General features: G+C 39.7%; 1 protein-coding gene across 1 annotated transcript in view; it reads right to left on the bottom strand.

Annotated features, from left to right (window-relative positions):
• XPA (XPA, DNA damage recognition and repair factor) overlaps positions 1 to 11,500 on the bottom strand; it is a 321,718-nt gene extending 310,218 nt beyond the window's left edge. The window contains exon 1 of the mRNA XM_044061000.1: positions 11,349 to 11,500. The gene's annotated coding sequence lies outside the window, so the exon portion shown is untranslated. The remainder of the gene's footprint in view (positions 1 to 11,348) is intronic.
• Positions 11,501 to 16,199: the final 4,699 nt, after the last annotated feature.

Raw genomic sequence — 16,199 nt, forward strand, 5'->3', positions numbered from 1 at the left:
CCAGAGTGGAAAATATGGGCATCTTGAGAGAATGTCACAATTGTCTCATATACTCAGACAATCTTTTAACCCATAAAAAAGAGATAAAGCCTGGACACAGTTCCAAAGAAACAAATCTATATCTAACCTCAAGGAATACAAAACACTTCGTAACTCAGTTAAAAAGCTTATCACATCAAACCATCGAAACTACTTCATCCAACTTCAAAGCAACCATAAAACCAACCAACAAGAAGTTCTGGAGAGGTATAACTACCCTCCTAAAACCCGGTAATACAGAAAACCCTAACCCCTCCCCAAACATACAAGACTCTGATCTAGCTACCCAATTCAATTTTTTCTTCATTGACTCCATCTCAAAACTTACCTCTTCTTTTTCAAATAATAATCCACCTCCTACCTCCACTTCTTCTTCAAATAACAATCCACCTCTTACCACCACTTCTCCTCTCCCACCTGCCGCTCCTACTTCCTTCTCCCACTCCTCACCCTCTCAACCCCCACCATTTTTCATTAAACCTATTCCTACTTCTACTATAAGAAAACTCCTACAGAAACTGAAACCTTGCACCAATGCCCCTGATAACATTCCCTCATACTTCCTCAGCATAGCTGCTGACGCTATTGCCCTCCCTATCAGTATCCTAATCAACCGCTCTATCCAAGAAGGTCTTGTTCCTCAAATCTGGAAAAAAGCTTATATCATTCCCCTGCACAAAGGAGGTAACAATACTAATATTTCCAACTTCCGTCCCATCGCCATCCTCTCTCCCATTTCTAAGATCCTAGAGAAATGCATTCACCTTCAACTCCTCCCCCATCTCTTGGACAATAACCTATTAACCCCTAGCCAACATGGATTCAGACCCCATCATAGCACTATGACTGCTCTCCTTTCCTTCCTTGAAACTGTGAATAAAGCTAGAGATCTTGGCTTCACTGTATCTACCATCCTTCTCGATCTCTCTAAGGCATTCGACACTATCTCTCATAACCTTCTTCTTACTAAACTAGATAACCTAAACCTCTCACCCTCTTCCCTCAAATGGTTTACCAGCTATCTCTCCAATAGGCAACAAGCAGTCAAATGGAATAAGGCCACCTCCTCCTTCCTCAACACCCCCACAGGTGTCCCTCAAGGTTCCATACTAGGACCCCTTCTCTTCAATATGTTCATTAATGACTTTTACCACTCCATCCCTCTTACTAGCGTTATCCAATATGCAGACGATTCCACAATCATCTGTGCTGCCCCATCCATCCCAACTCTTTTAAAACTAACTCAAGATGCCTTCTCTACCACAGAGCAATGGATGAAAGACAACCATCTTGCACTCAATGCTAGTAAAACTAAACTTATGATTTTTACCTCCTCCAAAACCAAGAACTTCGATCAAAATTTATTCTCCATCACCAGCCAAAATTCAACACCTCTTGAACTGGTATCCGAAGCCAAACTACTAGGAGTTCAAATCGACAACAGGCTTAAATTTAACTCCCATCTACTACTAAACATAAAAAAAACCCACCAAAAAATTGGTATGCTCTACCGACAAATCGGTTTCTCACCTCAACTACCAAATTTACTCTCTCTACTACATTTCTCTTACCCTCCCTTCTCTATGGAGCCCCCCTTCTAACAAATCTACAATCATCTCTCAAAACCAAACTGTCTTCTTGCTACAATAAAATTGCCAGATTTGCCACTAGCAACAAATCATCAACACATCACTGTGAATCTCTCCACAAACTAAACTGGCTAGAACTACCAAACTACCTATCCTACATTCAGCTCACCTATGCCCATAAACTCATCTTCCAGCCTTCCCTCTGTCCCTCCCTCGCCACTACCTTTAAAATGCACCACACACAAAGAATTCTCAGATCTAATAATCAAAACCTTATAGAAGTTTACCGACCACTCCACCCCCCAGGACAATACCTCCTGTCACACTCTTTAACTCGCTTATGGAACTCCCTTCCCCCCTCCATTCGTACCACTACTAGCCTCCAATCCTTTAAAAAATCACTCCACTCTCATCTAACTTCCACATGGGAATGCTCCTGCTCCCATCCCTCATAACCAACACTCTACTTCATTCACCCTCTCCCTTCCTTTCTCAAATTCCAGATAACAAATTCTTGCCTCTCTCTAGTACCTAGTAACTCCTGACCCTACTCCATCTAACTACCTATCCTCATTCCAACTGGAAAAAAAAAAAAAATTTTGATATAATTTCCTTTGATTGAAATACTTTTCATCAGTCTGTTTACCTCTGTAATGAACCTGCAGTCTGTGTGTGTGTATATTAAGCTTAGTTTGTTTACCTCTGTAATCTTCATGCAATCTATGTGTGTATATTAATCTTTGTGTAACATGTATTTAGGAGCTTTTAAGAGTATATTAAGCATAGTTTGTTTACCTCTGTAATCTACAAGCAATCTGTGTGTATATTAATCTTTGTGTAATATGTATTTAGGAGCTTTTCTCCCCAGGACTCCATTGAAAATGGGTTCATTAGGCCCAATGGACAATCCTGGTTAAACAACTGCAAATAAATAAATAAAAAAATAAAAAAAACACTAATACAGTATTCGAGAGATGTACCTACATAAACTTCCCTGGAGACAAAAATTTCAGTTATACATAAGGTTGCCAAGAACACACACACACACTACATCCTTCACACATACTGTTAACCACACACCTAGACCTTTTAAAAGAAAGCTTACTAAACCTCAAAGACCTCCTAAGCCGTCAAACAGTAACACCAATCCGCAACAATCAGTAAATCATACACCAAAAGCAACACCCAACACCACACATAAGCCTACATCCAACAATTCCCCATGAACAAAATCCATAAAGCATGCAAACACTTTACCCAGTACTCTTGTCATAGAGGATTCTATTGTATAGCACACAGATGTCCCTCTTAACAGGCCAGACAAGGTGAAGATAACAATTAGTTGCCTATATAAAGCTAGGTTCTGCAATATCACTCACACACTCAAGTCACTGCACCACAGGTACCAATATGACTCTATCACTGTCCACGTGGGTATAAATGATCTGAATCATACCTCGCTGGACTATATGAAAAGAGACATTAAGGATATTTCTGAATATGTGTCACAGACAGGTATATGCCTTACACTAAGCAGCATTTTACCTTCACCAAGGTTGATGCTATAGGATGAACAGAAAATGACTGACTTCAATAATTGGCTTAGTTTTTAGAGTCCATTCAAGGGGATTCAATATCTGTCAGCATGGGAGGACATGGTTAACAGACCCCATTGCTTTGCCAAGGACGGCCAGCACATGCCCCCCCCCCCCCCAAGCTTTTGGATACTGGTTAAAACTTTATCTACCCCTTAGAGCCATTTTTAGGCAATGTCAAAATGACAAAACTACCAACATAGCAAACAAAAAAAACTCTAAGTAACTTTAAGGTGTTACTGTTCAGTGCTAGGAACCTAAACAAGAAACTCCACACCCTACAAACTCTCCTCACTCTGGAGAATGTCAACATCTGTGTTGTTTCCGAGATTTGGTTTAAAGCCAAAGAAAGTACTCCAGAAGTGCAAGGCTACAGTGCCTTCCACATATTTAGACCAACAGCAGCACAGACAGGGGCTACAGGTGAAGGTGTCTCAATATACATTAGTAACAAATACAACTCCAGGTTGGTCAAACAGGATGATGCCCTGCCTTCCACATATTTAGACCAACAGCAGCACAGACAGGGGCTACAGGTGAAGGTGTCTCAATATACATTAGTAACAAATACAACTCCAGGTTGGTCAAACATGATGCCCTGGAGTTCATTCACACCCATGTCTCCATAGCCATGTCTCCTTACCATGTCCTGGCCAGCTACAGGTCATCCTCTATGACCCATATAGCACACAACTCTTACCTAGGCCTACTATAGGCACTCACCATCCAAATAAATACCCTACTCATGGTTGTATTTAACTACCCTCTACAGACTGGGAAATGTACACTGCCTCTTACTCACAGGTACAATGTTTCCTGGACTTTATTTACACAAACACCCTGCACCAGACAGTGCACACACCAACCAGAGATTAAACATATTGGACCTAGTACTCACCATGTGAGAACATTGCCCCCTCCAGCGTCATGTCCTCATTGGTGAAGTCAGACCACAAAGCGGTCTTCCTCAAAATAAAAATCAACCCTGAAAACCCAACTAAACCCGTAACAGTTAGGAACTATTCTAAAAGTAAACTACATCCTATTAAGCAACAGTTTGTCAAAATGCATGCCACCCCAAACCCCTGAGGACACAGCTACCTGGGCAGAATTATTAACAGAAACCCTGGATGAACACATAAATAGCTGCACTGAGGCTACCATACCTACCAGAAGTCTAGATCTAACAACAAGAACTGTCATTGAGGTAAGAGCTCTATGATTCAACTATTAGACCTCTTAGTTTCTTGTTTAAAGTCCAATGGGGCCAATTACAAGGCCATGATAGCCTCCCAGGCTAAGGACGGCCACAGACCTCTTAGCTATGTCAGGAACCTTAAAGGTAACACTCAGCAGTGTGCAGAACTGGTGGCAAATTATATACCCTTCACTGACCAGGGTAACATAGTGAATCTACTGGCTGATAACTTCACCCCCCACTCCCCCTTGTGAAATCCCTTTTAGCAAATAACCCCACAATCAACAGGGAACAGGTTCTGGTGGCACTCACTAAAGCCAAAACACTGCTTCAGTGCTCCCGACAATATCCCTGATTGCGTCCTAAATAGCCTAAAACATGACCTAGGAGGACCACTTGAGGAACTCTTCAATTACAGCCTCTAAGCAGATTAAGTGCCAGATGAATAGAAGGCCATAACTGTCATCCCTCTTCATAAGGGTGGATCATCAACCCACCCCAGGAACTACAGACTCAGTCTGACAAGTCTAATATGCAAAGCCATGGAACGAATTGTCATGGAAATGACCAACAAGGACAATGACAACCTACAGACAATGGACCTTTCCCAGTTTGTCTTTGTTAAGGGAAGACTTGACTACTCAACCTGGAAAACTTTGAGAGGGTCACCAAGGCTATGGATGAGGGGAAAACACTGCATACTGCCTGCCTTTACTTAGCCAATGTGTTTGACACACTACATCACTCAAGTATTGTTGACATACTCTCAGAACAAGGCAACAATCCCTACATAACTCGCTGGATTGCTGGCTGGCTCACAGATAGGATCTAAGAAGTCAAGATCAATTAGACCACCTCCACCAAGAGACCGGTCACTAGCAGAGTATGATGGGGCTCTGTGATGGGCCCGCTCGTTTGGCATCTAGTTCTCGGAAGTTGAGGCTAATGTCAAAGGCCTCTGGCTCACCAAGTTCGCACAGGACTGTGAAATGGGAGCTATCATAGATTCCATCCCACAGCACCAACATCTTACTAGAGGGTGCAACACAAAGAAATTAGTTTTAATCTGTGGCTTTCACACCAGTCAGCGAAAAGAAATGCATTACAGTGCCCTATGGGAAATCATTCACCGAAGCTAATTACTCCATTGATAAAAGATCCCTAAGAGCTGACCAGACAGCTAGGGATCTGGGACCATATGCAGACAGTAATCTGGCCTTCAACCAACACATAGCTAAGATAATAAGAAAAACATTCTATGTAGTTCAACTCATAAGCAAGGGTATGGCATCTAGGTCCAGCGACGTCATATTACCACTCTACTCATCCCTTATCAGACCCATCATTGAGTATAATACGTCCTACAGTACGTTCCTAACCAAGCACTTTGCAACAGATAGAATGCCCTCTCTCTCTCGACTCAGGTCTCCTACAGGTTACTGACTGAGAATCTATGCCTGACACATAAGGCATCCTCAGATTCAGCTCTAATGGATCTTCTGCACATCTGCAAAACAAACAGCACCAGAAACACTACATCTAACTTTGTTCGCAACATAAATAGAACATTCTAGAGAGACCGATATGTGTCTCAAAGGATTCTCTACTATGGAATATGCTCCCCATCTATGTGAAGCAGAGTTCACGCTGACCCTATTCAGATGAAACCTTGATCATTGGATGAGAAATCGCCATGTCTCTGAAGGACAGAGGTTAACAATGTAAATTACTCCCCAACTAACATACCCCCCTCCATAACCCTTACCTACCTCCTTAGTAACATATCGCACTATATAGGCGTCCGAGGAACTGGGAACAAAACTGGGTTGGGTTGCACAGCTAGGCTTGTAAAGACCCTGGTGGTCATTACCTCAATTTAAACCTATAAACCTATTGCAGATATAACAATAAGCATGGACACAGATCATTGTTTCTTGCAAAGACAGACAAGCATAATTCAATACACAGGCATAAATTTCAGTTAACCAGTAGCATTGTATACTTCTGTGATGCCTTTGCACTGGCCCAGTAATCAAGGAGCCTCAATCCACACCACTAACACCAGTGATGGGTGTGCACATTGGGAGGATAACAAGTACACACACAGTAAATTACAATTTCCCTAAAGAGCACACAGGGATCACAGTCAGTCTGGGGCTGGTTTCTCCCTTTCTCTCAAGATCCTCTATAAGACTCCCCACTGCACAGCTACAGGGTCCAGATCTCAGCCTAGTGGTCAAGCTAAAACTCCCAGCACCCTCTCCGTCCAACCAGTGCTTCGTGTCCCTGCCCAAGTAGCTGACACACACACTTTAAGATCTGATTTAGATACAAACACACAGACACTTCTGGGGAAGGCTGGCACAGGTTCTCCAGCTGTGCCCTGTTTCTGCCCAGACTATAAGGTAGTACCGACTGCCACCAACCACTAATATCAGCTACTCTAAGGCCCTTCCCAAACGGTGACCAATTTCACTGTGCAATATTATTATCCAAATACTAAGTGCGACTGAGACTTTAAGGCTATTTTGGAGTGGCTGGTACAGTATCACCAAATACACGCAATGCACTCTCAGTGCTTAAATTATATCTACACAAAACAGCCACAGTTGAAAGATTTAAAAATACTTAATAATAAATAATAAAAACACAAAACAATACTTCTTACTTCAACACAATGATATAACAGAGTTCAGAAATCACAGGAACTTTAAAACAATATCATAGGATAGTCTGACATAAATATAGAAAACAGCTAAACTAATCTGACTATATTCTATCTACCTCTAAGAGAAATACTAAGTTCTAAATAACTTTACCTACAAGGCAGAGTGCTGGTGAGTTGATGTGCTCAGGTTCAGACAAAATCCAAAATGCTTAATTCACTCTCTCTCTGAGAAAGTCTTAAAATGATAACACAGTACTGCTGAGTCATTTCACATTACATCATTCTTGACACTTCTCTGATTCCCAGGCTAACAGAAACTCAAAATTGACATTTCTTTTTGCAGTCTTGCACCTGGCTTGTTAGCCACAGCAATAAAAGACATTTTATATGTAAAATCAAATAATTAACTATTGTCCTAAGACAATATAAAGAATTCCTTAGTCCAGACATCATGTCTCCGAGCTTTGAGATCAGTCATAAAATGCTCTACCTTATCAGCTTTCTTCCAGCATAGTGTGGTTACATTTTTGAAACTCAGTAGAACATATAGTTTAATCATAACGTACAGTTCTATTTACATTTGTAGAACAAGCCTGTGGATTACATTAATATTTAAAATGATATAGAATTATTTACAAAATTCTATCTGGCTAGGCTGGCAGCCTTCACAACGTCAGTTAAGAAGTTTCACAATAAAGACAGAAAATAGACAGAGTTGCATAAAAGCAGTATCATTTTATGCTTTAGTATTTTTTTACATTATTATTATTCTTTGCTAGTTAGTAGCTGGAATAGTCAACTAAGGACCGATTAAAGGAGAAGGACTAGAATTGTTTTGAAAGTGTGAAGGAGGGGGAAATGGAGGGAAAAAGATTCTATAGGCGAGTGTAAGGAAGATAAAATGAGCTGGAAAGTGGTAGCAATAACGTCAGTGATGCCTTGTTCGGAGTGAACTGATAGCCATCAAACTACTATGTTCCTAGTTGTGGACCTCTATTACAATATATATAATGCATAGCATTTCCTACTTGAGCTATGTTGCTGGAAAATCTTCTAGGTGTTTTGGCTCATATATGAAAAAAAAACCACTCATTATTGAACCACTATGTTAACAATAAGGGTCCCTCTTCAAATTTACTGAGCACCTCTCAGCATCATTAAGGCTACTCTGAAATGTTCATGGAAGTGGCTCTTTTCTTGTTTAAGAAAATGGGAATGCATATGCCAATCAGTTCTACTGTGACACACCACACTCTTGTAAATAGTTTAATTATTTTCATGTAAGCATGACTTATTTATGAGAACAGTGGTGGTTTCATTACTTTCCAACAGCCTAAAGATGATTACTTCTTTTATAACTCACCAGTATACCCTATGCAGAAAACTTAAACTCTTATGTTTTACACAAAAATAGGTTTAGGTAATTAAGAACTTTGGACAGTGCATGTTTGCTCATTATAAAAATGGTGCATTTATAGACACTTTGCACTGTAATCTTATCCTTGATCAACCATCTCTGGATTTCAGAGGAAAGCCTTGTGGCTATGTAAATTGCCTACCAGATAGGTCAGTTTATGTGATCCATGAAACATTTGATTCAGAGACATCTTTTGGCACAATTAGAAATCCTTATCAAGTCATTAGCATGTCTTTGAATCTCATTTTTATACCTCTCATGCTTCAGCCCTTTGCTGAGGTAGTGTACTCTAGTGCACACACAGCCACTCGATATCACCCCCTCCCACTTGATCAAACTCAAGGACTCATTCACCCACCCATTCAACTCCTGCCCCCATATTTCCACTGAACTCTGTTAATCTTACCTGCACTGAGGCTTCTTCTGTTGAAGGCAATGGGTGACTGCTGTCTTTGGGCCAAGTTAGAATTTTCAGCAGTCTGTGGTAATTTAACAGCACATGGCTAATAGCATTAGCTGCTCCCCTGAATTGCCTCATTAACCTGTACCATGGTCTGTGGGACTACCTTCTGCACTGATTTGCCTTCTCATGGAAAATCAGTGTGTTACCATTTTTACTGGTGCTTTGCACTGTCACTGGTTGACTGACTTGTGGTAACTTTGATTGCTATTGAGCAAATTGGGAGTAACTAGGTAAATGGTCAACAAGTTGTCAAAATACTTAGTAAGTTTCAGGTTATGAAACCATGAAATAGCATGTAGGCAAGCAATATTACTAGGTAGCCAATATTACATTAATGAAATCTTTAAACCCAAGGGAATAGCTAGCTGCAGGTGGCTTTGCTAAAAATGAAAAACACTGATATGGCCTATAAGAAGCTTGTGTATTGAGAAGGTGCAGGCAGAACAATGAGATTTGAGAACTGGGGAAGGACAACGTCAGCTGCACAACCTTTTGCCAAAAAATACACTGGGATATTTTACTGTCAAGTAATATTCTTTAGATGTTGTGTTCTTTTTATTTTTCAAATGGTATCCTTTTTTATAACAACAGATGATACATGATCCTTCAGTGTCAATCTGCTGTCAGTAACTACAATGAATGTAGGGTTCAACTTCCTATAATCCTGAACTTGATTAAGTGGTGAATTGAAAAAAATGAAAAAATAAAGGAGTGTCAGATGTGTGCTCTATACTCTATGCCAATGCAAAATTGTTTAGTTTATGTAATTTATTTTAAAGCGATTTCTCACTCTTTCCTTAGCAATGGAAATAATCAACCCTTAATTATGGAAGCAATCTACTATATAAGATATCAAATTTTACAATGTGTGACGCATATAGTAATTTATTTTTGCCATTAAATTGTTTGGGACTCACTGGCCCTTAAAATTCTTGAAGCTGAAAACTCCTAACATGCCATTATAAAAGACTGTACCCACAATGCCTCACCACCTACGATAGTGTACAAGCTACTAGCTTCCCATGTTATATACAGCAACAAGAGAGTCTTATATCCTAGTAAGAAAATTTACCAGTTATTTCTAACTGGTGGAACCCCCATCCTTGAAAATCAACACATTGATGCTTTAATAGTGAAACCATAATATAAATAAATAGCTGCTCCTCTGGAAGCACAGTGTGTTTTTCATTCCTCAGAATGATTTACTGATATGTCAATTGTTGCTAATATCCAACTTGAAATCACTTTGTGGGTCAATACTGAAACTAAGATATTAAAAAAAACATGTCACAATCTTTGTTTTGTTCTCAAACAGCTTACAACTTTAACATCAGGAGGATGTTCAGAAATTAAATTAACTGCAAAAGGCAGATGTAGGAGAAGTGTAACAATACACTTTAATGAGTACTCTACATATAATATAATTCATTCTGACATAAACGAAGCCCCAATAATCTTAAGACATTTGCTGCAGCTGATTAGGTCTACTTTTACAATAACACCCCCCACATATAAACCCTGATGACAACAGAATTGTTCCACTTAGTTTTACAACTAATAAGACACACTGCCTATGTTTCGGTGATATATCTGATCACCCATATCTCTATACTTCTTTCAGTTAATATCATTTTAACTGTAGAGACTGGTATCCTCCTTAACCCGAGTTCCCACTTTAAAATTGGTATTAATGGCAAAAAAATAAACAGATGTGCATGCAAACGACATGGCTGGAAGGAACTCCCAAGGGAACGTATCTGTCCCGAATTGGTAGAAAGAAGCCAACCAGTGATCCTCTGACACCTAGAAGGTGCACTCTAGAGTGCAGCAAGAAAAGTACTGAAGATATTTGGTGCCCAGCTATTGGGGCAGAGAACGGCTATGATATCATATCACAAATCCTTAAGGTTCTGCTTGATTGGACATCTAGAAAATATCACCAAAACTGAGAAAGCTTTCAAAAATGCAGAGGGTATGCAAATATTTCACAGTTGATGTTTTTACCACAGACATCTGTTGTTCATCAATCCTGCTTTGTGAAGAGTAACATGTTTGCAACATTCCAGCTGTAATGGTCCAAATTCATACTTATAGTGAAGTGGCAGTGCATAACATGTACTATATCAAAAACAAACAGAACCCTTTCACAAAAGTTCAAGTGTAACAAATAAAATATGTAACAGATTAGAAATGGGCTAGTGGAAAACAGATCTAACAAACCACTTAAATGCAGATTCGATACCCAGTGAGGATCAAATGAAAGTAAAGATTCAAGTAATTCTTATTGGGGTCTAGCTAGGTTGCTAACAATGAAAACTTTGACAGCGACTGCAATGTCACATTTAATTTCATCAACATCATGAAAACATTTTTCCTTACTCGACAGTTTGAAGAATGAAAATGATCCGAGAAAGGTTATGCCTTACGTCCACCAAGACCTCTCTCCTTTTAAAAATGTCGATAGCTCCAGAAATAGTCCCACTACAAACAATAATAAGCGTAAATGACGTAGATGGTTAATTTCTCTTCCGGAAATGGTATCTGGTTGCGTCTGTACGTCACGTAAAACAGTTACAAGAGTTTGCTGCTTGTGAAGAATATATTCTGCTTTCATGTACTTTAATCTTTAAATTTTTTTTCATTGCCTTCCTAGTATTATTCTGTACTTTTTTCATGAATGGAAACACTCATTTCCAGTGATCGGTAGACTGTCAGTGAAATAAATCTCTGTTCATGTAGCATACCTCTCAAGTGTACCTCATTACGAGGAACGTACCTCATTTGGGGTCTTAAAAAGTTCATGTTACTCGAAGTTCCCCAAAGTTCCACATTGAAAGACTCTGTCACACATTCAGTGTTAGTATTTTTTTAAGTGAAATCCATTGTAAATAGAAATTAATCATATTAATTCATTAAAATATCTTCTTTATAAGTAAAATCAACATAGTTTAACCATCCTATGACCTTCCTAGTTGAAGTTGGTAGTAAGCCATTAGTATGTGTTCCACATTTTGCCCATTTGTTCCACATTATGAGGGCTAGTGTTCCTCATTTTGGACATGGAAGGTTGAGAGCTATGTGTTGTTGTGATTCGTGGTGGTATCTTTTGCAGTTTATTTATGGGGGTCGCCGATTGAATAGTCGCTAGAAGGGGTTTGGAGTGTTTGTTAAAATATATCTGCTTGCTGGTGAGGGTGAAGAAAATTCATGTTAGATTCATCACCAGGAATGCTTCCATACAATAGTAACATTAAAGATCTCCTAGGAAGGTTTTATGTCATAAGGGGTTGACCGTCTAGCGTGTGTTATGCATGAGGCTTCCATAAGTTGATTTTTTTTATTTCAGTTTTATTGCTCTTTAGCTAACTGTAGATTCTGTAGTATACCCTGTAATCACCAAGTGTAGTACCTCGCAGGAGTTGCAGTAGCAAATCACGCCCCAAACGCCTCCAGCCGCACGGACCCCACACCCGCATGAATATTCACATCTCACTCAAGTGTACTACACTTGGAGATTACCGTATATCCACGCCAAAGGTTAAAAAGGTCATACAGACAAACCATGCAGTAAAAACCGCGGCTTTGTATTAGAACATTACCCCACCGTGATTTTCGCGCAGGAATAGGCGGGGCCTGAATGATTGACATGGCTGAGCGACAAGCCATGCAGATTATACAGTGGCATGCTGAATATTTGTAACACAGGCTTTATGCTATTTTATGTTATCTTTAATTACAGTTACCACAGCTTTTAGTATACAATTTGTAAAACAGAGATTAAATAAAGTTATCCTTAGTTTGTACATTTGTAAGTGCATCGCATCCTGGGTGTCTGACTTGCTTTGTCACTTTGTACTTAGTCTTAACCACATTACTGTGTTGTAGGGTAAGAAGCGGGTCAGAAGGGCAGCATGTACGCAGTACCCACAAGTTCCCGTTTTGCACTCTGGACCCATAACCCGTGCCCCCCCCCACCTTTTTTGGTATAATGTGCAGTCATGGCTGGCCTTAGGCATAGGCCAACTAGGCGGCCGCCTAGGGCGCCACTCTAGCAGGGGCGCTTTTCCAGTATTTATTTGGGGTTGGTTGACCAGGATGGGAGCACCAGGTGGTGTGGTGGGGGTGCCGTGGAGCCCTTTTGCCTAGGGCACCAGTTGACCTAAGGCCACTCCTGTGTGCAGTAATTGCTTTTGCGGGGGGGGGGAGCCCTCCTGCACTCCCCACCTTTCTTTAAACATTTTTCTGAAGATAAAGCAACACGCAATATTCTAAGGCAGTGGGACAATAAATACATATACAATAAAGGCAATAAAAGACATCCCTGAAAGGTCGCCACCCGCACCCCGCACCTTTACAGAATAGGAATTGTAAGTCTGTGTAATAGTTTTTATACGTGCAGCATACTATGTGTTCGCACCCCCCCCCTCCTTTAAAGAATTGTAATTCTCAGCATAATAGTGTAATACTTCTGTATAAATGCAGCATATTCTGTGATCAGTACAGCATTTGTAAGTACACGTTCTGCCAAATTATTTAGTCTAAGATGTAATTTATCGAAGCTTTTGATCACAAGGAAGAAAAAGCTTTGTAGTGAAATAATTACAATGTTATGCATACTCGTCTTTCTGAGGATGGGTTTCTCATGTTTATTCAAAGCACTTTTCGAAATAAATGTCATGAGCAAAGTGTTGGGCGGGCTTTGGGCGGTCCTTGCTACTGTGCATCTGGTGGGGTAAAGTTCTAGCACAAAACCAAAACTGCAAAAAAAAGATGAAGCAATGCTAGAGTCTCCACTGTGTAATACCTTAAAATGTAATGTAGTAGGGGTCCATTGAATATATGCAAATAGTCCCTTAAGGCTATATCAGGGTTTTAGCTACATGGCTTCAGAATGCCCATGACTTTTTAATTTTTAAGTCTTTACGAGTACATTCAGGCCAATAAAGCCAACTCCCACGAGCTGTAAACCTGTTTTGATCTCTTGATAACTACTTCATATATTAAGGTAATTTTTTTTTTTTTTTTGCTGCAGAGTAAGCCAAAGTATTTTTTTTTGTTTTTCTCTTCATGTATAGAGCTGAGGGGGTGAGAAGCTAAATTGGGATTTGGCACAAGTCTCAATCTGAAACAAGAACCAGGTGCTAGATGCACCAGCTACAGCACGGAGCAAGCTACCCTGCACCCACCAAGTGGGGGGCTTTCCATGGTTGCATAATTGTAGAGAAAATAATAAAAAACAGTGAATCAGTGCTAGCAATCGATAACAAACATCTATACATCTGGGAGTGTAACATGACAGTGGCCACTAGCGAGCCACACATACTCTTCTGTTCTCATTTCTCTAATAACCACTATGATCAGACATGGCACCATCAGATATTGCCTGTCTACTACTAGACTTCTCTAGCAGTTGTGATTTAATCAGACGAGATTGCAGTCAGTTGTTTCAACCATTCTGAAATCAGTCAAATGAGCATTCACTCAAATGACAGGAACCCCTTTCAGACCCCCACTTAATTCTGTTTGCTGAGACATATAACTAATCAGAGGTTATTTTCTTCATTAGATGGTGGCTTCATATCCATAAATTGCCCCCTTTGATCACCCACAAAACTATGCACTTTGCTTTTTTCATATCCAAGGCAACATCTTTCACATGACTGGTAGGTCTACCACTTACTCTGAATGCACTTTAATTCACTTTAACCCAAGAGGGAAGTGGCTAATCTTGTGAAACACCACATGACTTCACCCACTGTTCTTGAATTCTTCATGCACTAAACATAATCATAACACTTCTGTGGCAGATGTGGTAGAATCCACATTTTCTTAATTATTTAAACCAGATTATGCTTACTGAATGATTTTTTTAGTTTCAAATATATAGGGTTCTTTGCATTTCTATTTTGATGGATCCACTTATTGCATGTCTTTTTTTAGTTATATTCATTATACTGTTTTGAAACATTTTTTATCTTTTACTACAACTTTTTTGACTGCTGTCGCAAAGGCTGATTCTGATGTCCTCTCAAATGTTATCTTTTATAGTGCTGACACGCATCCAAAAAGTTTGTACATTTTCAATTCCTACCTGTCTTTACAAATTCACAAAGAGGAGGTGATCTAATTAGATGTAATGTGAGGAAATGTATTATGTAACAATTATAGGCTGATTTTTCTTGGCTGTCCACTTCAGAAATTACTTATGTTTATCTGGTCACTTTCATTCAAAAAGTTCACGCATTTTCAGATAATTCTTATACTTATATCTTCTCACTTCGTTGCCAAAAAGATACTCAATAAACCTTATGTAAGCTACTACTTTACTTTTAACGAATTCCTGTGGAAACCAGTATTTTTTCCCCACATTCCTATCACCAGTGATGCAACATAATGTGCCTCCTTTCACCTCTTTTTATTTTGCATAAATAGACAGATAAGATGGCTGGACCAAGAGACAGTAGCCGTGAAGATTCATAAAGCATTTTTGATAAGAAGCTAAACATTGTTTAATAGCCTGCTTCATGATGGGCACTGGTGTGCAAATAATTTAGGGTTAACCAATAAAAATGACTGGTGAAGACACAATACACGACCAGATCAGGCTCAACCCAAAAAGCTAAGTGGAGTTGCCATTTGGGGTCATCATCTGTTAGGTAAAGGATAAGGATTAGGTACAGTCCTGGTTAGATACAAAGTAGAACTGAGACAAAATTAAGATGGACTAGGCCCTGGCAATGGAAAGTAGCTCTTACAAGATGATATGATATTTCACTGATGGGGAGGGGGCTGGAGCTTGTGCAGGAAGTTAAAAATTATAAGGTGGCTGTAACTGGTTTTTACCTTTGCAGACTGTGCTTGTTCTGGAACAAGACTTCTCTATCAGGAATGATCTGTCTCTGGAGTTGTTCCTCAAGAGTTGCCCAAGGTGAGTGGGGGATACCTGCAAGCCTCTGGATTGGCACTGTGCATTTGGAGTTTGTGCCTGCAGATGAGAATTGCCTCCATATGACTACAAGCCTCAGAACATAAAATTTTTTTTTTTGTGAGTATGCTGCTAATGTGTATATAAAGTATTTGACCTTTTAGAAAACAGGTTACAATCTGCTTAGTCCTTCAAGGAAATGTCATTGGTTATGTGGGAGTAATGAGGATACCTGGAAGACTTTGATGAGGAGGAGGAGCTTGACTGAGCTGAACCTGAATAATGAATTATTACTCGACGTCTGT

This window comes from Protopterus annectens, chromosome 2.part0 (assembly GCF_019279795.1).
Source record: "Protopterus annectens isolate FY-2018-M chromosome 2.part0, PAN1.0, whole genome shotgun sequence".
Taxonomy (NCBI): Eukaryota; Metazoa; Chordata; order Ceratodontiformes; family Protopteridae; genus Protopterus; species Protopterus annectens.